Source organism: Rhamphochromis longiceps, linkage group LG9 (assembly GCF_057381845.1).
Source record: "Rhamphochromis longiceps isolate RC_006_pf linkage group LG9, R_longiceps_female_GT1.1, whole genome shotgun sequence".
Lineage (NCBI taxonomy): Eukaryota > Metazoa > Chordata > Actinopteri > Cichliformes > Cichlidae > Rhamphochromis > Rhamphochromis longiceps.
This window is the reverse complement of record NC_140565.1, coordinates 24,144,403-24,162,114: the sequence shown is the minus strand read 5'-3', so window position 1 is coordinate 24,162,114 and position 17,712 is coordinate 24,144,403. Positions and strand designations below refer to the sequence as shown.

The window sequence follows — 17,712 nt, the reverse complement described above, 5'->3', positions numbered from 1 at the left end:
ATCCACCTACACAGCTGCTTGGATCTCGCCCATCTCACTGGAGGATATTCAGATTCTAACACACTTCACAAATTGGTTGTCAGTAATTTGGATTTATGTTGATTTATGTTGATTTTCTTATGTTGCGTACATACTTGGCTACACAGATAATTAAAACGAAAAATCACAGACAAATCGAAGGCAACTGAATTTTCTTCCCTCGCATTCACCTAAGTTCATCTGCTTCACACTGCCCCTTAAAACTCATCCCACTCCAGCTGCTTAATGTCTCTGTTGTAACTTGAACCGACAGGAATGTAAAAGAGTGCCGATGCCAGCGCGATCTGCGACCTATCCATCACCGACAACAAGCTCATTACCCAAAAACCTCTTGAGCGGAGCTGCGAAACAGGAGGGCACCGGGGGAGGTGAAAGGTCTGACCTGGACTTTCCTGGGTTTGCAGGACCACCCCGAGCACAGCGAGATCTCAAAGCCAGACGAGAGCACCCGTCTCCTGATTCGACGTGACGTATATAATATTTACGTTTCAGATGCATAAGCCTCCCCGGGTGCAGCAGGGGATCCTCGTCACTTAGCACCGTGTGATGCTGAGTTCAGGGCCAGGCAGTCCTCGAGAGCTCCAGCCTCATTAGCGATCTGTGTTTCCGAGATTCACCAACTGACGCTGACCGACAGCTGCTCCAGAGGAAAGCCAGCGGGCTGAGAGAGCGCTTCCTAAAAAGAAAAAAGAAAAAAAAAATCACCCTTTCACAAAGCAGAGGCTTCATCTCACACTGTGACGCTCTAATTTCAGTGGAAGTGTGCTACACTATCCTTTCTCTGCCAAACCAGAAATAAATTGGCTCAGACTTTTCAGCTGCTCTTTGTAATGAGTCAGCGTTGCTAATGTTTCCCTTCTCACAGAAAAAAAGAAAAGGGGGACCACACATATGAAAAAATGTGGGCATTTCACTTAGCTCTTCCTGCCTCTCTTTGACTCTTATGAATGGGTACAAATGAGACCACAGGGAGGAATGAATGCGCCTTTTTCATATCTTTGAAATCAGCTCAATCAGATAGATACTAACAGCTGATGGAGGCAGTGTGTGTCATATCGAGCTGCTATGAAGTTCAAGGTGTAAGAAGAGAACCCCCAACACCCGCCTTCAGCATCTTTTTTTCTTTACACGAGGAGCCAGTGAAGTCACCACAGCTGCTGCCTCTCTGCCACAGAGGCCGAGTGAAAGGTCGTCCCTCCAGCTGAAGGTTGTAAATTCAAGACGTAAAACGGGAAAGACGCGCCACTAAACAGGTGCAGGAGCAGAATGAATGGTCACCCGGGTTTTTCCCCCCCCCCCCAATCTCAGAACGAGCAAGGACAAAGAGGGGGTGAAGCGGGCGTGTTCAGACTCAAGCAGCGATAGTCCTTCATGAAACCTGGGATTGTCTCATTTTGGAGCAGTACTTTAAAACAGAAAAAAAAAATCATCATAATAAAACAAAACCAAACATCCCTATCTGGCACATACAGGAAACATGAGGTGTTCGGTGAAACCTTAGCTGAGTGATTTAAACCAAAAGGAAAAACCGTGGTGAGATATGACACCAGAGCTACATCTAATGAAAGTGATCACTAGTGTATATGGTAGTGATCGCGGTTGTATATTCCAGTGTGGACTGGAGCACATGAATAATGCATGAATGCGTATTTTGTTGTCGGGTGGGATTTTCTATCATTAATCTGCCTGCTGATCCACATTTATTTCCACGTTACTCGACAGCTCAGCGTCGTTACTCAAAGTCGGCCGGCGCAGTCTGAGATATTAGTTTGAGCTGTCCTTTGAAAATAACTTTGCACTGATAGAGATTTGTGTGGATAAACTGTAGCGTCTCTCCTTAAGGTGACATCTCAAACCACATCTATCTTGTGTGAATATTAAGCACAAGGGTCTGCTGCGATCAGCCTGGATTCACTTTGATTAAAGTTTATTTTTTCTTCTTTTGCAGTTCATACGTTATTCAAAAGACCCCAATTAGACGTTTGTGTCTCATGTACGATCACAAGTTTACAGCGTGTGTTTACTGCGATGCCCACCAACAGATCTGTCGTAACGCCTCTACCTTAACTGCCTTCCATCTCCTCCCTTGACTGATTACCAGGTTGCGTTCAGGTGGAGTATTAGCTGAAGCAACACTAAAACATGGCGTGCAACTGCGGTTGTGACGTCACCGTTGGCGCGAAAACTAGCTGCTGCCCAGCTTCTCCCCACAGATGACACAGTCCGGTTGAGGTTGCTTGCACAATAATCTCTACTCACTATTTTCCGCTTTTCTTTAGGTGATGGGCCATCATTCGTGTGCCAAGCTGCAACTGCGAATACAGAAAAAAAAATGCATTCTCATCCAGGAGTGTCACACAGTGCCGATGTGACGTGTCTCATCGTTACGAAAAAGCCGTCTAATGGCAGTGTTGACAGCTGAGACAGAACTACTGTTTTTTAGAGAATGGCAGAGTTTGTGAGGTGGGTGGAGAAGCCAGGAGACGTTTCACTTCTCCTTTTATCCACATGCCCATCTGTTCCTTCATGTGACTATTTTCTAAAACTCTTGCCATCTTTCAGTAATAATGTATGTTGTCACAAAGCCCACAACACACTGGCGTAGGGGTTAATAAGCCGTGCGCACTCCATACAAATTCAGGCGTCTGAATTTTCCTTTAAAAGTTCAGGACTAGAACTCATAAACAGAAGGTTTATTCTTTATCACCTGATTCGGGTCTCCATCTCTTCTCTAATTGCCAAAATTACTTTAAGTCTGCATTTCTTTTGAAAGGATTAATGCTCGAGTCAAGGTGCCCCTTCTCCAGACCAGCAGAATACCTGCAAAAGCTGCTTTAACATGCATAAACTGAGATAGCAGCAAACTAAAAATCAAATCTATTACTTCCGGTGAGTGCTTCACATGATGCTGGGATCAAATGAGGACCCTTTTATGCTTCAGGAAATGTTTTATTAACCTATTTTTATTGTGAAGGTTAACTGAACATACGCGGATAATGCAGCAAACATCCGAGAATCTTTAAAGCCAAACTACCAATTTGGGGTCACCTAGAGGACGCCAGGTCATAATCTAACTTGACAAACCACTGGCTTTGTCCACATTGTGCTTTGTTTTACTGACTTCCTCTGCTAATGAGTACATTTGCGTGAAATTGTTCTATGACACAGTAGAAATAGTTGTAAGAGGGATATAATTCATATGGTCACGCTGATACTGTTCCCGGTGACATTCGTGGAATTTCTTCCTGTTTATTCTCCTTTCATCTCCACATCCAGTCATTAAGAAACATCCTACACAAATCCAATAAAGGAACAACCAGCCCTCACATTAGCATGCTGATGCAACAGTGCTTATTTCCTGCCTTAAGAATGACACCATTATCATCCTCAGATAACCAGCAATAAAATTAAGTTTGGGTCTTTCCACTGCTTTTAGGCCCCTAATTTCCCCTAATGTCCTAACGTAAGAGAAACATGCTTAAAGAGTTCAAACTTTAGAAAACGTTTTCATGAAAACTCTCCTTCTCACCGTCAGCTCTGACATTTTCCATGATGTCAGTTCTTCTGATTGACCCAACCGTGAACCATGTGATGCTGTAGATAATGAAGCTGCACCGTGTCTGATTTTTCCCAACGTCACGAGGAATTTCATGTATTTTTGTGCCCAGAGGGCAAAAGCAGCAGCAGCAGCTTCAGGAAGACACGGGAATAAAGCGGAAGCAGTCAAGGCATGAATTTCATACCAATGTGACACATGACAAATGAACTTCACAAGAGATGAAAGATCTGATTACTCAGATTTTAATAACGAAGGATCGCTGCGGTAGCCAAAGGGGAGAAAAAAAAGCATCTAAAGAAGCCACATGTGTCCTGATGTGAAATTTATGAATTGATAAAGCAGTAAAAATGTTAAGTTTAGCTGCACAACTTCCTCTAATGTAGTTCCAGTGTTTTTTAAGGGTCATGACCTTCTGACCGCACCGTCCGATAAGTCAATCAGTGGACTGCGTGACAGACTTTAGATAAAATGTGGAACATGCAAACCAAAAGCACACAAGCAAACAAATGATTATTCATTCATTGATTTTATCGGCCACACATATGTGCAACGTATGTCTGCATACAGATTTACAATTAAAAATTTCCCGATGGCAACGGTATCAAACCACCCATCTTCTAATGAAATGAATGAAAAAGCGTTTTTTAAAAGAAGACAGTTTCGTTTTTTCTCTAAGTGTGTAAACGATCGAATAATTTTCAAAACATTTGTACATGTGAATTTCCCCAGAGTGCGAATAATAGAGTTTGCATCTATTGGGAGAAATTCACCTTTTCTTGGTTTCATTGTGTTAACCAGTAGGTTCAAACCTCCACCCAGGATTGGAGCCTCTGTTTGCCCCTCCTGACGTCTCCTCCTCACTGCCGTTTCTGCCAAATGAAAAGAAGCAGCTCGGCAGTCAGAGTGAATCTGATTCAGTGTGAGCAGCCTGCTGCCATCACTTTTGGTGCTGTGCGTTCACTAGTTTCACTGTACCTTGTGTGTCTTGTGATGCTACTTTGACTGTGTGCAGTTAACCGTGCACACATCTAATTGGTCTTGAGGCAATCGATTTACTAATTTGTCTACTAGTTTCAGGAGACTGGGGCCAGGGATATATTTTCCCACCGTTTGTGTTACCACCTGGCTCAAAAGACCCAACATAATGTGGATAGCTCAAATAAAACATGGGTTTTATTTTAAATGACTTCATAATCTCCACTCACAAATGTTTTTGGTTAGGTAAGGCAGGTGAGTTGAAGACCGTTACAGCAGTTAAAGAAAATGGCTGAGATTATAGCTATTTCTGGTTTATTCCTGTTTCGAGCATCATTTATTGGCCTTTAGTTCTCCTGTTTGCTGTAGGATGTAACAGTGGTGGTGTTGGAGAGAAATCTACTCAAACCATGCTTCTGCTTTTTTAAATTCTTGTTCATTTTAAGATGCTGCTTGACGTGCTCTGAAAATAATGTGAAATTTCAGGCATGATTTTTTTCTTTCGGGTTCATTGGAGGCGTGACCACATGCAGATTACTTTTCTCATTAATATACGAATGCATGTTTGTCTTACGTTTGCAGTGATGCGTCACAAATGCATAGATAACTACCCCAGCTGTCTTTTATCTTTCAGTTACGTCACACCCTCTATACTTGAAAGGTGTGGTCATGTTATCTCCACCTAAAAATGCTTCTACGTCACTTTTGAAATGCCGACCTTTGGTTGATTGTGAAAAACAGAAAATGTATTCAGGTTCACCTCATAAACTCAGAAATCTATGTCGAACTTTCACTAAAACATTTTTTTTAATGATCACACTGCAAAACGTCCGGTCTTCAAAACTCCTTAAGAGTCAAAAACAACAGATGAGGCGGATTGATGCTAAATGTATCCTATTTGATACTTCTACATCATTAATTTTTCCTATTTTGTCACCTGAAAAATCGCAAATAACCTAAAAAATTATATAGATTTTAAGCAATGAATAACAAAAACAACAGCTGGATGAAGAAAATATCCCAAATTAAAACTCAGGCAAATTAATATTTTATTTCTTTTTTTAAATTTGTTAGGTTCAATAGACACAAAAGAATTCATGACTCGGTCTTTAAACTGTTAAATTGGTGACATTTTGCTATTAAAACCATGATTTATTACGATATTAATGCTCAAAGTTGGTCAAAAAAATTTGTTAGATTGTGGAAAATTGTGGCAAATGCACACTTTGATGCAACTGGAAAAATGTTCACGATATGGAGATAAAATGTTAACTTTTAACTGAAATTTGCTCAATTTTATATAGATTTTTTTTTAAAATTTAGATGGGTTTTGTCTTTGTTGACAGATTTGAAGTAAAAACAAGACAGGAAACGAGGGGAGGATACGCAGCAAAGGGCCACAGGTTGGACTCGAACTCGGGCCTCTGCATTTAAGCCATGGGGCGAATGTCACCCTGCTCGACCAGTTAGCTAAACTGGCAACAAAAAAAAAAAAAAATCATAATTTATTCAAATCATCTCACTGTCACCAACAAACTGATCCAAACATTAAAGCAGTTATAGCAAGCATCCGCTGGCGGTCACTCAAAGACCCTCATTCTGCTGCAAGCCTGCTGCTTTAAGCAACAACCAATAACTAACCTGGCTTCACATGATGCTGGAGGCACTGCATTAATCAACAACTCAAGAGACATGTGAAACAGGAAGCTCTGTGTCCTCTGTTCAACAATAAGGACACAGAGCTGTGATTAATTGCTGCCTCTTGACCACCGCGCTGCAGGTTTAACGGACACGTTACTTCAGCTTCTTTTATCCGACTTGCAGAAGTAGGAGCGTGTCCTCTCATTCACTTCTTCGGCCTCTTTTGAACTCTCTCGAACATGCAAGGCTAAATATTTACAAGTCGGCCTTTGCTTGTTTAATGTTAAAGGCACACTCACACTGCAGAGTAAATGAATGAAAAAGCTGTAGACAAAACACCTCCAGCAGCTGATGAGTACCAGGCCACTTTACAGTTACCCACAGGCTCCCCACAGGTTCAACCTCCTTTTCAGGACATGAGAGACGGCGACCCCCGGGGAGGGGGAGTTTGCTCGGTTGGGGGGGCTCAGCGGAGAGGCGGGGCCCTGCTGACGCTGCTGTCTCTGTGAAAGGAGGCAATCTGTGCATTTAGAGTTGGGTCAGGGCCAAAGGGATTAAACCGAGGTGGGCTAGACTGCCATCCGAGGGCATTACACACAAAGACGACGAGCTATATGATGAGCTGCGAGCATGGCGTTCGTCAGGACGCAAGAATGAAGGCACGCAGCATTGAGGTTTCTGGATTTTCTTTCTTAATTGGCTCTTTCCTAAACCCCTCCCCCAAACTATCCAATCATAGATTTTCGCAATATATACAGTAAGTGGACACAGCAACTCTGCCAAGCATTTTATTAGCAGACTCACACTCAACATTTAGAGGTTCAAGGACGTCGTCTATTTCTACATTTTTGAAAACTCAAAAGAAAAAGTGTAAGAAAGTGATTAAAACTTTTTTTCTCTGCTCTGTTACCATAATCTGCTCAGCTAAGTAGCTTACTGTCCACAAAGCACACACTTTTAAGTCCTCAGGAACAGAGCTGGTATACGCTGAGTTTGGAAAAGTGGCTAAAAAAGTGGCGATGCAAACTGAACCCCCTCATTTAAAAAAGGCTGAAAAACTGTGAAATCTTTTTGAGGGTTGCTAACTCCATCCAGTGAGTCCTTTGCTGATCAGAAGTTGCTCCATTTGGTTCTAAAATTTGGAAAGTCTAGATGATTCATATTATTTGTCCTTATTTGAGTTTGTGGCAGTAGCAGCACAGCAATAAACTAAAAAAGCTATTTCCCCTGAACTCCACTGAGCTGAACAGCAGGAAATGACAGCAGTCCTTGTTCTGCTATGCAGCCTCAGAGAGCTCGGCACAGCAGCAAGTGAACCACTTCTCACCTCCTGCAGGTTCTGGTTAGAGATTTCCAAAGCAGAACAAGGACTTCTGTAGATAAGAGGGGAGAGACTCTCTGCAGTGACATGCAGGACAACCGTAACAGTCACCAGGTCAGCTGAATAGTAGTGAAACATGATGCAAGAATATACCTGGGAAGCCCATCCAGGTAAAGTGAGAAGCACCACAATCATGTTGGTCAGAACCCAACAGAAACGATACTGAACGTGCTCTACGTAACCAAAGTGCAGAGAAACGTGAAGCATGCGGGTACTCCAGGGTGGGTTTTGTTTCCTGGCCATCATAAAATTTTATTCAAATGAATCAGGAAGGAAGTATAAACCAGCTTTAAGTCAGTAAATCCAGCTTTCGTTCAATGTTGTTCACATTTCATTCTGCAACAGCAAGAGAGTAAAAGATGGTCCTGGAGTTTAAGCAAGTGCCTTGAATTTTGTTTAATTGTATTCAACTTTAAGTTCCTTTAACACCAAATAATTAAAGTTTTTATAACCACAGGTGTAGTTTACAGCAGGCATATGTCTCTACCACTAATCTGATACCTGTGCATGCATTTATGTATGTAATACAAGTTCCACCTCTTAAAAAACAAAAGAATGGTGAATATGTTAAGCTGCAGGAGATCAGGCGCCCTCTCTACTCTTAGGATCCTTTTAGATATCCTCCTGAGACCCGAGCTCTTGTTTGGGTTTTTGATTAGTTGGACTTGATAAGTTTAAAAAATAAACATCATGTTTGAATAAAAAGTTGTTGTTGTTGTTTTTAATATATTTAATATGGGCACAAAGGCTAAAAGAACACAATGAAGTTTGAGGTACGGAAAAGCCCAAATATAATGTCCCCAAATGAGAATGCAGGCTCTATAAAACTCATAGCTAGGGCTGGATCAGGTGACCCTGAACAATCCCTCAGTTATGCTGCGTCTCAGGTTCCTGGGGGGACTTCCCATGATGCACTGAGCACTTCATTTCCATGCATCTCTTCTCACCCTGTACTGCTCGTCGTTAACTTTTTTTTATACTCATTCCTGTAGCGTGTATGTCTTGCTGTCCTTTTCCCCCCTCATCTCTAGAGCCTGGTAAAGTTTCTTCCTGTTAAAAGGGAATTCTTCCTTCCCACCTTCACTAAATTCCTGATCAGTGGATTGTATATTGCTACAGAGTCTTTATCTTCTAATATAAAGTGCCCTGAGGCTGCTGTGGTTTGGCAATAAACAAATAAAACTGAATCAAGCTGAATATGACAAGCTTGGACATTGTTTTGTTTTGTTTTTTGGCTAATGTGTGAAACTTTAATGTTACAAAATCGACTGATACCAACATCTGAGGACAAGATGAAGAAATTATTAGCAAAAGGTCTTTTTAAAGAGAATTTTTAAACAAAAAGGTATTTTTGTTAAAATATGTTTAAAAACATAAAAATTCCACATTTCATGAGTGTGGAAGAAGAAAAGTAGTGTTTGTTTTCAACATAATATAAGAAATAAAAGCAGGGAGAGGGATTTCCCTGGATGTTTTTTGTCTATCTTTGACTCACAGTTTTTTTTTATATAAATATGAAGACTTTGGTGTTCTTGCAACTGAAATAACAACTGAAAAGCAACACAGCTAAATAGCACTTCTGTGAAAATCTGACTGCATTTGAAGCGTTTAAGCTGCTTCCTTCTGCAATAAAGCAACAAAACTGCCTCCGTGACAGTTTTTTTTATCTCAATCATTTGGCAGCTTAAATAGTTGCTAAAATGGGTGAGAATTTGAGAGTTTTGGTGATATTTAGAATGCATGCTGCAGGAAAGAAAAACGGGGGAGGGGGGTAAGACTGAGAGGACAAAAGCATCTGAGCAGTGAAGGGACTCTACTCGCTTGTTTTTTAATCCTTTATCAGTTAACATTTGGAGATGCTGCTAATTCTCCATAAATGAAGCATCTGTTTCTCTTGCCAGTAAGTCGAAAAAGTGCCAAGATCAGTCAGAGAGTAGCAAGAGTTTAACCTCGGGGGTAAATGATCGATGAAAGTAAGCTACTAAACATCAGCTGTTGGGGTTTCACCAAATCTGTCACGAATGCTTTGGACACGGCTTATCAAAGTAAACCAACACATCAAAGAGTCTTTTTCTTTATGTGCTGCTGTTAAAACAGCTATAAAAAAAGAGAACTTCCTTTACACCTCGGGGCTTCGTGTAATGTTACAGTGCAACTGAGCAATCTCACACATAAGAACAGCAATCTAATCTGTGGTGAATCAGCAGCAACTGAAAAAAGTCCCAGCCTGCTTCTCTACGATAGTGAAAAGAACAACAGCCATCAGCAGGAAGAGGAAACAATGTCCAATGTCACCACGGGAGGATGAGGCCCGCTCAATTCTCCAAATCCGAGTGTGAAACAAAAGATTCCATTTGTGCGTTTACAACAATTAATGGGGAGTTTTAAACCGTCGCCTTGATCCGAGATGTGCACAATTTCTCGTGAATCTTAGACAAGCGCGGACAATCTGCTGTGTGAATGAAAGGCTCACGAGACGTGGCAGAGCACAGACGAGGCATTTTTCCAGCCTGGTGCTGAATTTGTCTCATTTGGCAGAACCTGATGATTAGATTCACAAGTCCATAAATGTAATCAGACAAAAAAAAAATCTGGCACACATTAAAAATACTAAATGCATTGAAAACTGTGAGAGTTGGATGGCTGATGGAGCAACTTACTACTTTCAGTGCACCTGCAACACAGCCAAATTCTATTCATTAATTAATCCTCGGGGACAGAAAGTGTCAGTCTTTACAAAGAAAACTGCAAGCATGTTTGGATTACATACATTAAAAGCTGTTTACTTGTCACCATGTAGGAAATAAATGTATGTCTTTATATGGTGTCTGTAAACACACAGTTGTGAGTTTAGTACACTCCATCATGGTCATGAATGTGATTGTTTGAATTTATTTTGTGTTTTCTGTTATCCACACATGGACAAAAGTATGCATGCAGGCTCCAATACATAAAAACACCCTGACTAATACTGTCCCTTAGCAAGTTGATCCTCAACCAGACGCTTTGACAGTCTACTATAATGCTGGCTGGATATTTGACCACTCTTCTTGGCAGAATTGGAAAAGTTCCTTTTAACTGGTTTAGTTTCCTGGCACAGACTCGGCATTTAAGAGTAGTCTTAGCTTGCTTTATTCATTCCTAAACCTGTTCTGATATATGTTTGGGAACATCCAGCTGTGTCCAAGTGTTAACGATCTAGCTGTTGATTTGAGGTGATGAAGAATTTGGAGGTGGTTTCACCAAATTTGCCCTTCGTTATTCCATCCACTTTGTGAAATTTATCAGTACCACTGGCAGCAAAGCAGCCCAAGAGCATCATGCTACCACCACCATGCCTGAAGCTGGTACAGTGCTCTACGGTTTGAAAGCTTCAACATTATTTCTCCACATATGCCTCATTGTGGCCAATTACCTCCATTTTCATCTTGTGCTATAAAACACTTCTCCAGAAAGCATTTGGCTTGTCGGTGTGAGCAGTTTCAGTCAACCACGAGGGTGTCGACTTTGGAGCAGGGGCGTCTTTCTTGGTTCTTGGTCGGCTCCTGGCTTCACTGTGTGGACAGTGATGCTGGTGTGGACTGTGTTTCAAAGCTGTGTCGGTCCCAGGAAATCAACACATCTAAATGAACTCTACCAATTCTGTCATGAAGAGTGGTCAAAAATCCAGCCAGAATTAGGCTGGAAGCTTGTTGGTGGCTACCAAAAGGGTCTGGCTGAGGTGTAACTTGCTAAGGGACGTTGAATGAAACATTTATGGGAATGCTTGTATACATCTATACTTTTGACACTGTGTGGATTAGAGAAAATATTTAATAAATTAATAAATTCAAACATGCACCCTGTTGTTTTTTAAACAATGACTCTACCCTGGAAAAGCAGTTCAAAGAAATCACAAAAAGCCCCAGTTTACCACACGATGAGTGTATAAACGTCTAAACAGCTGCATTTGCATATGACTATGTAGAAACTGCACCAGAAAAAAAATTTGGTAACAGAAATTTTCTGGTTTCTGTTTGAAGTCTCAGTTCATTTTGCGAATGGTGCTAATCAGGGCTTGGTTGAATGCAGCAAAATGGTAACTATGGAGTGTGGCAGGCTACGGTGCCATCGTAATTTAATTTTCAAATCAGGACTTTTCTTCTTGCTGAATTTACAAGTGATGATCAAAGAAAACACACAGAAATCGTGGATATTTGATGCTTGCATGAGAAAATCCTCAAAACGGTCCATGAGCAGACGAGGGGACGGCTTCCCTGAATTAAACGAACCCCTTCTAAGTTTCAATCAGTAATTTGAGAACAAACAAAAACTGTTTGTTTCAGATTCCCACATGTGAATATTTGCTCTTCCTTTGAGCTTTGAGTCTCATTTTAAATATTTTATTTATTACCTGAAAGCAAATATTAAAAAATGTGTAATTTGTGGCCTTCATTTTCATAACCCATTATTAACCCCACTCAGGCTATGTGATATCATTAGATAGCTTATTGTGATCCAAACATAATCAGTTTACCAGCATATGTGATGGAAGCGGCAGTAAATCCTTCTTTTTAATGAGCAGGAGTCAATGATTTTTATATTCATATTCAGGGTGAGCGCTTGACTATTCTGTGCCCAAGGCACAACTAGGATTTATCCATTTTTTTTCCCCCACTTACCCAATTCAGGGTCGCAGGGGGGTTGAAGCCTGTCTCAGCTGTCATAGGGTGAGAGCAGAGTACACACTGGACATGCTGCCAGCCAATCGCAGCACTACACTAGGATTTAATATGTCTTAATTAATGTGTTAAAGTGTTCCCCATTATGAGGGATTTTATTGTTTGTCTATTTTGTGCTCTACAAGTGTAAGATATGCAGTGCCTGCTATTTCAGTGTTAACTGATACTTTAAATAAGATAAATACTTTACTGATACTTTAAATATCTTATTGTTTATCATTTCATGTAGAACATGATAAGGCAGTCATGATGATGGTGGTTATAAGCAGAGCTGGCAGATCATCACTGAACCTCTGAATGTTAATATGACATTCATCGATCACTTCCAGTAACTAAAAGGCATCAGTGGTAACTGAATGGCATTTCAGATCAGTGCAATCAGTCAAGCCAGTATTAGCAGCTGGCAGTTCAATTCATTTTTATTTACGTAGCGCCAAATCACAACCGAAGGTGCTTTATATTGTAAGGTAAAGAAACCCAGACAATCAGACAACCACATTTAACCACATTTAACCTCCTAAGACCCAAACTCTTCCACGGCATTTTAATTTCTCTTTGATATTTGGCCATATTGGGGCCCGATGAATGTAAAAACAAAGAATTACAAGATTTTTTTTTTTTTTTACCTTATTTTTGTTTTTAAGAAAAATGAGAGCCACATATGAGGATATTCGTTTAAAATTTTGATAGAACAGTAGCAGTGTAATGTCCTCGTAAGTGAATATCAGGCCGTTGTAGAGCAACATTGAGTATTTTGGTCTAAATAACCCAAAATGTGATGTCCACATATGTGGACGGCAGGTCCTAGGAGGTTAAGGAAAAACTTGGTGACAGTGGGAAGGAAAAACTCCACTTTAACAGGAAGAAACCTCCAGCAGGACAATAGCAAACTATCATCTTTTCAAACTACTGGAACTTCTGAGCTTCTTCAGTTATAGAAAAGTGGTAAAAACAGACACAATCGAACACTCGTGTCTTCGTCACAGCTGCGGCACCAACAGCAAAACATGCCATTTTACAAAAAATGAGATTTGCACAACCTCCAGAAACAGCAGCAAGCAACAAAGGACATGAACACATTGGTCAAATGACACTACTTGCGGGAAGAGACGGTCACTTGAAGAACTCCATTATAAATAAATGTGATATGGGAAAATACTTTAACATCAAATGTGGCAGGTACATGACATATTTCCTGCATCCATCTCCAGTAACAAAACTGCCTTTATAAAAGTTTCCTCTCATGTTTTTCAGAGTAGAGGTGTAACCTGTGGGGGAAGATAAGCTTTCCAAACCTTATGCTGAGGACAAAGTCAAAAAGCTTAAAAATTTTCTTTTGGTTTTGTTTCACTATTAATTCAACAAATGCAGTTTTTACATTTCGGTGACCTTTAAAACTGCAGATTTGACTCTCTTCCCATTCATTCAGACAGGCAGCTGTACATAACACTGTATTATAAGAACTAAAAGCATATGGACTTATATATTCCCTCTATGTTACTCATTATAAATGAGTGCTGCACCTGAAGTCTAACCGTGGCATAAAAAAACCCTGCATTCGAGGGTCTGTTTAACAACAACACACCAGCAGATATGTCATTCTGTCTGTGCGTCATGCTCCAGCAGAGTGAAGGCTGAAAAGGGAAAGAGGAAAACCTGCTGCAGTCAGACCCGAGGATATCGGACTAATGAGCCGTTGTTTTTAAGAGTATCTAGTATCTTCGTGAAGGTGGACAGGTTACAGAGGTCACCTGTAGGTTAGGTGGCTCTGCGCAGGAACCTGTTCACTGATTAAGATAAAGGATGCTGAGGACATAATACAGGAGAGGTGTAAACGAGCCAGGGGCCCTGGGGGGCCCATCTGTTGTGGGCAAATAAACAGGGAATGGGAAAACAGCGCTGTTCTTCCCCCCTTCGAGGCTCAGCAGACAGCTCCATTAATCAGGAGCAGGATGAGCCTGCTGTGAGCTCCAGTGACAAGTCAGCAGCAGCACAAAATCCCCTCCTGCTCCTCTCGCTGTATCTCCATTAGAGACGGGAGGTGTCAGCTGGCTGCCACTCCTGTTCCTCTGTAGTCACTATCAGTGTTTTCACAACTGTCCTCCAAGAATAACAGAAAAAAAAGCTAACCATGAGGAGCGTAACAATTTACAGGCTGTCATTAATCCCAACTAAAAATAAACATTTGTTTAAGGAGCTTCTTCCAATCCAGCCAAACAAATGACTGCAAACCCCACATTTATATAAGGTTTGACAGTGCTACAGTAACAAGTATGCATACACAAGAAATCAATTGACTGTAGTGTGATGTCCAGAAATTTTTCTATTAGTTTTTCTATTAATTACTGGAGCAAGATGAGTGTTGGTTCAGCTAGTTTCTACGAGTCATGCAGATGCACTTTAGGCCTGCTAGTAACAATTACTCATTTTTCCTATGAGATTTCATATTATTGTGAGAAATGTCAAACTATTGTTTCTCAGATACTTACAGCCTCGATTTAAATGGAGAACCAATGGTCAACAGTCCAAACCCCAACTATAATAAACATGTGACTAGAAACAGAAGCAAATGATACTGAGATGTGGCAGAATTTGGCATTTTTAGTTCACCGTAATAACATGAAAACATTGCAACAAGCTAGTTTGTGGAATATCTACAAGGAAAGAAATTTCACAATCAACTTTGTGGGGATAGGTTAATTGGTTAATCTAAATTGCCCATAGGTGTGAATGCGGGAGTGAGTGTGAATGGTTGTCTGTCTGTGGCTACGTCCACACTAATGCGCATCGTTTTCTCTTCGTTTTGGCCTCCCGTCTACACTGAGACGGCGTTTTCCTCAAGGAAAAAAGCTGCGTTTTGGAAACACTCTTGAAAACGAATACATTTCTGTCCCGTCGCAGTGTGGGTGCTCAAAATGCAGACTTTCTAAAACGATGACGCATTTGATGCAGTCATGTGACCAATTAAACAAAAATAGCGGAGGGCATTATACAGCAGTTGTTTGTTTGCTCTCAATTTTGACAGCCCTAAAAATGATTAATATCAGTTTGTACATGCTCCAGATAGCTTTTCTTCAAATTCTTTAATTCTCACTCGCTTTTGCGCATGCACAGGACTGGAACGTAAGCGTTTTGGGCCGTTTCAATGTGGACGCACAACTCTGTGAAAACGACTGAAAACGCTAGTGTGGATGCGGAGCGTTTTCAGACGAAAACGCCGTTTTCAAATCTATCCAGGCACCATGTCAGGTTATTTTCAGTGAGACCACTAAAAGGTAGTTTGGAAATACACCAATCAAATTCATAAGAATGTGTTACAAGCATTTCTTTTTTTTCCTGGCTTTGCAGTCATTAAAGCCGAGACAGCAAGGATTTCCCCGTCTCCGCTTCAATCCTGTCACATTAGGGAATGCTGTGCAGCATTCTGGCATCCGAGAGGCCTTTAAATGATTATTCAAATCTGACTCGTTAGTATTTCATCTTCTCACCGCCACCACTAACGCTCAGACTTCTGTAACGCTGTGCTATTTCCAGCTTGAACACGGCCTTGGCCCCAGTTGGCAAACACGTCTCCTGCATCTCTAGAAGTAAGATAAGACGTGTCCCCTCAACACAGCTTCAGTAGGGAGAGGGGGAGGGGAAGAGACGGGTGAGAGGGTGCAGGCGGAGATAGTGGAAAGATGGAGGTGCACTTTAATAGTATGATTCAGCAGAGGTATCAATTCCCACAGATGGCAGGCTGGCTCCTATTGACTTACATAGGAGGGGAGTAAAGAGGCAATCAAAACCACCCCAGGGACGGACAGTCAGCACATCAAAAGGGAGCCGGATCACAGTGCCTGAGGCTCCCCATCAGACCTGAGTGGGAAATAAGGTGAATGTGCTTGAAAATACCACAAAATTCAGTCTACAGGTTTCATTTAAAGGCCATGCTTATTGATAAAACCTTTAAATGTCACGGAAAACACTAACTTCGACGGAAGTTAGCTACTACCTTGCCTCAAGCCTTCACCAACTCCGAGTGATCGTCCAGACTGACAGCTGGAGATCCTGAGCGACAACCTGTCTCGAAAGGTAGTGAAGACGAGGTGTCAGAGTCCTGTCACACCTAAGTGCAGTGTGCGAGCCCCAGACGTGCTCGTGCTTGTTACTGGAGACTGGCAGCTTTCACCCTGGCTTTAAAAAAACACCAGCGTGTGAGAAAGGTGTTTCCACGTAAAGCTAAAAAGCCTGCCGCTCCTCTCACCTCTTTACTAAAACAACTTTTCATTTGGCGAAGCACACGTTGACAGTACGCAGGCTAGCGACACTGCGGGAGTGAAACTACATTAACCTTCTGCGAGGACTTTTAGTCAGTCTAATGAGTGTTGCCAGGCAGACAGCAGCTGACCTCCAACCCCTGATGAGCAAGTGATGGAGAGAGTTGGCACTGGCAAGACACCATAAATATTTCATTAGCAGTGCTTTAATGATCATTAAACTGCACCGTGAACTCAACACGTGTTACACCGCCCGCTCCTCTGTGTCATAAATGGATGTCAAAGCTGGATGCTGTAATCTGATTGGCTTTTCATTGCTGTGGGAAATAAAACATCTGTACAGCATGAGGATGTTTAAGTTGCAAAGGGCATGGATCAGCATATAAAACTGCATTTTGGTATTTTTTCGCCTTTCAGTAAGACAACAGAGAGAAATAGAGCACAGTGATGTTTTACACCAACTGCTTACCACATGATTATCCAGAAAATACTTCATATAGAATAAATAAGCTGAAACCACAACGAGCGTAGCTATTACGTTCTTTTATGTTAATTTGCAGGAAAAAAACTCTACAGTCATTCATCTGGTCTGAGTTCTTTCCACATGCAAATGTATATTGACCGCAATCATTACCCAGCCTAGGTGCATTTAATGTTTTTCCGTGTGCCAGACGGCATAAGCTGCTGTTCCTCTAAGGCTTATAACACCTGCAAAGCAAAGCCATGCATTCTGGCCATCTCATGGAAATGTCTCAGGAAGATCTGCTCTGACAGTGAGCACCAAAGCCACCTACTTTAATATCAAAGATGAAAGAAAGAAAATTGAATGTGTGGGCTGCTATTAACAAGTTTACAATAATGTGAGTAAATGATAATGCTGTTGAGATGTACAGTGCAACCATCAGTGAGCTTTATGATGGTCAATAATGAGGCTACAGGCAGTCATTTTACTGAAAAATAAGGTTATAAGTCCCTGACTATTCCAACCTGAGAGACAACACACCATTGTTCAGCTGCAATGCTGTCATATTATGTGATAATATGCAACTGCACATTTGTGGCTTTCTATATTGTGGTATTTTTGCACTTGTTACCTTTTAACACCATCTGCTTCTGCTTGTGATCCCTTGAAGTGTA

The 17,712-nt window shown here is 41.3% G+C and overlaps 1 long non-coding RNA gene across 1 annotated transcript in view; it reads right to left on the bottom strand.

Annotated features, from left to right (window-relative positions):
- Positions 1 to 17,712, bottom strand: part of LOC146662381 (uncharacterized) — a 39,947-nt gene that overhangs the window by 10,533 nt on the left and 11,702 nt on the right. The window contains exon 2 of the long non-coding RNA XR_014913347.1: positions 422 to 715. This is a non-coding gene — a long non-coding RNA (uncharacterized LOC146662381). The remainder of the gene's footprint in view (positions 1 to 421; positions 716 to 17,712) is intronic.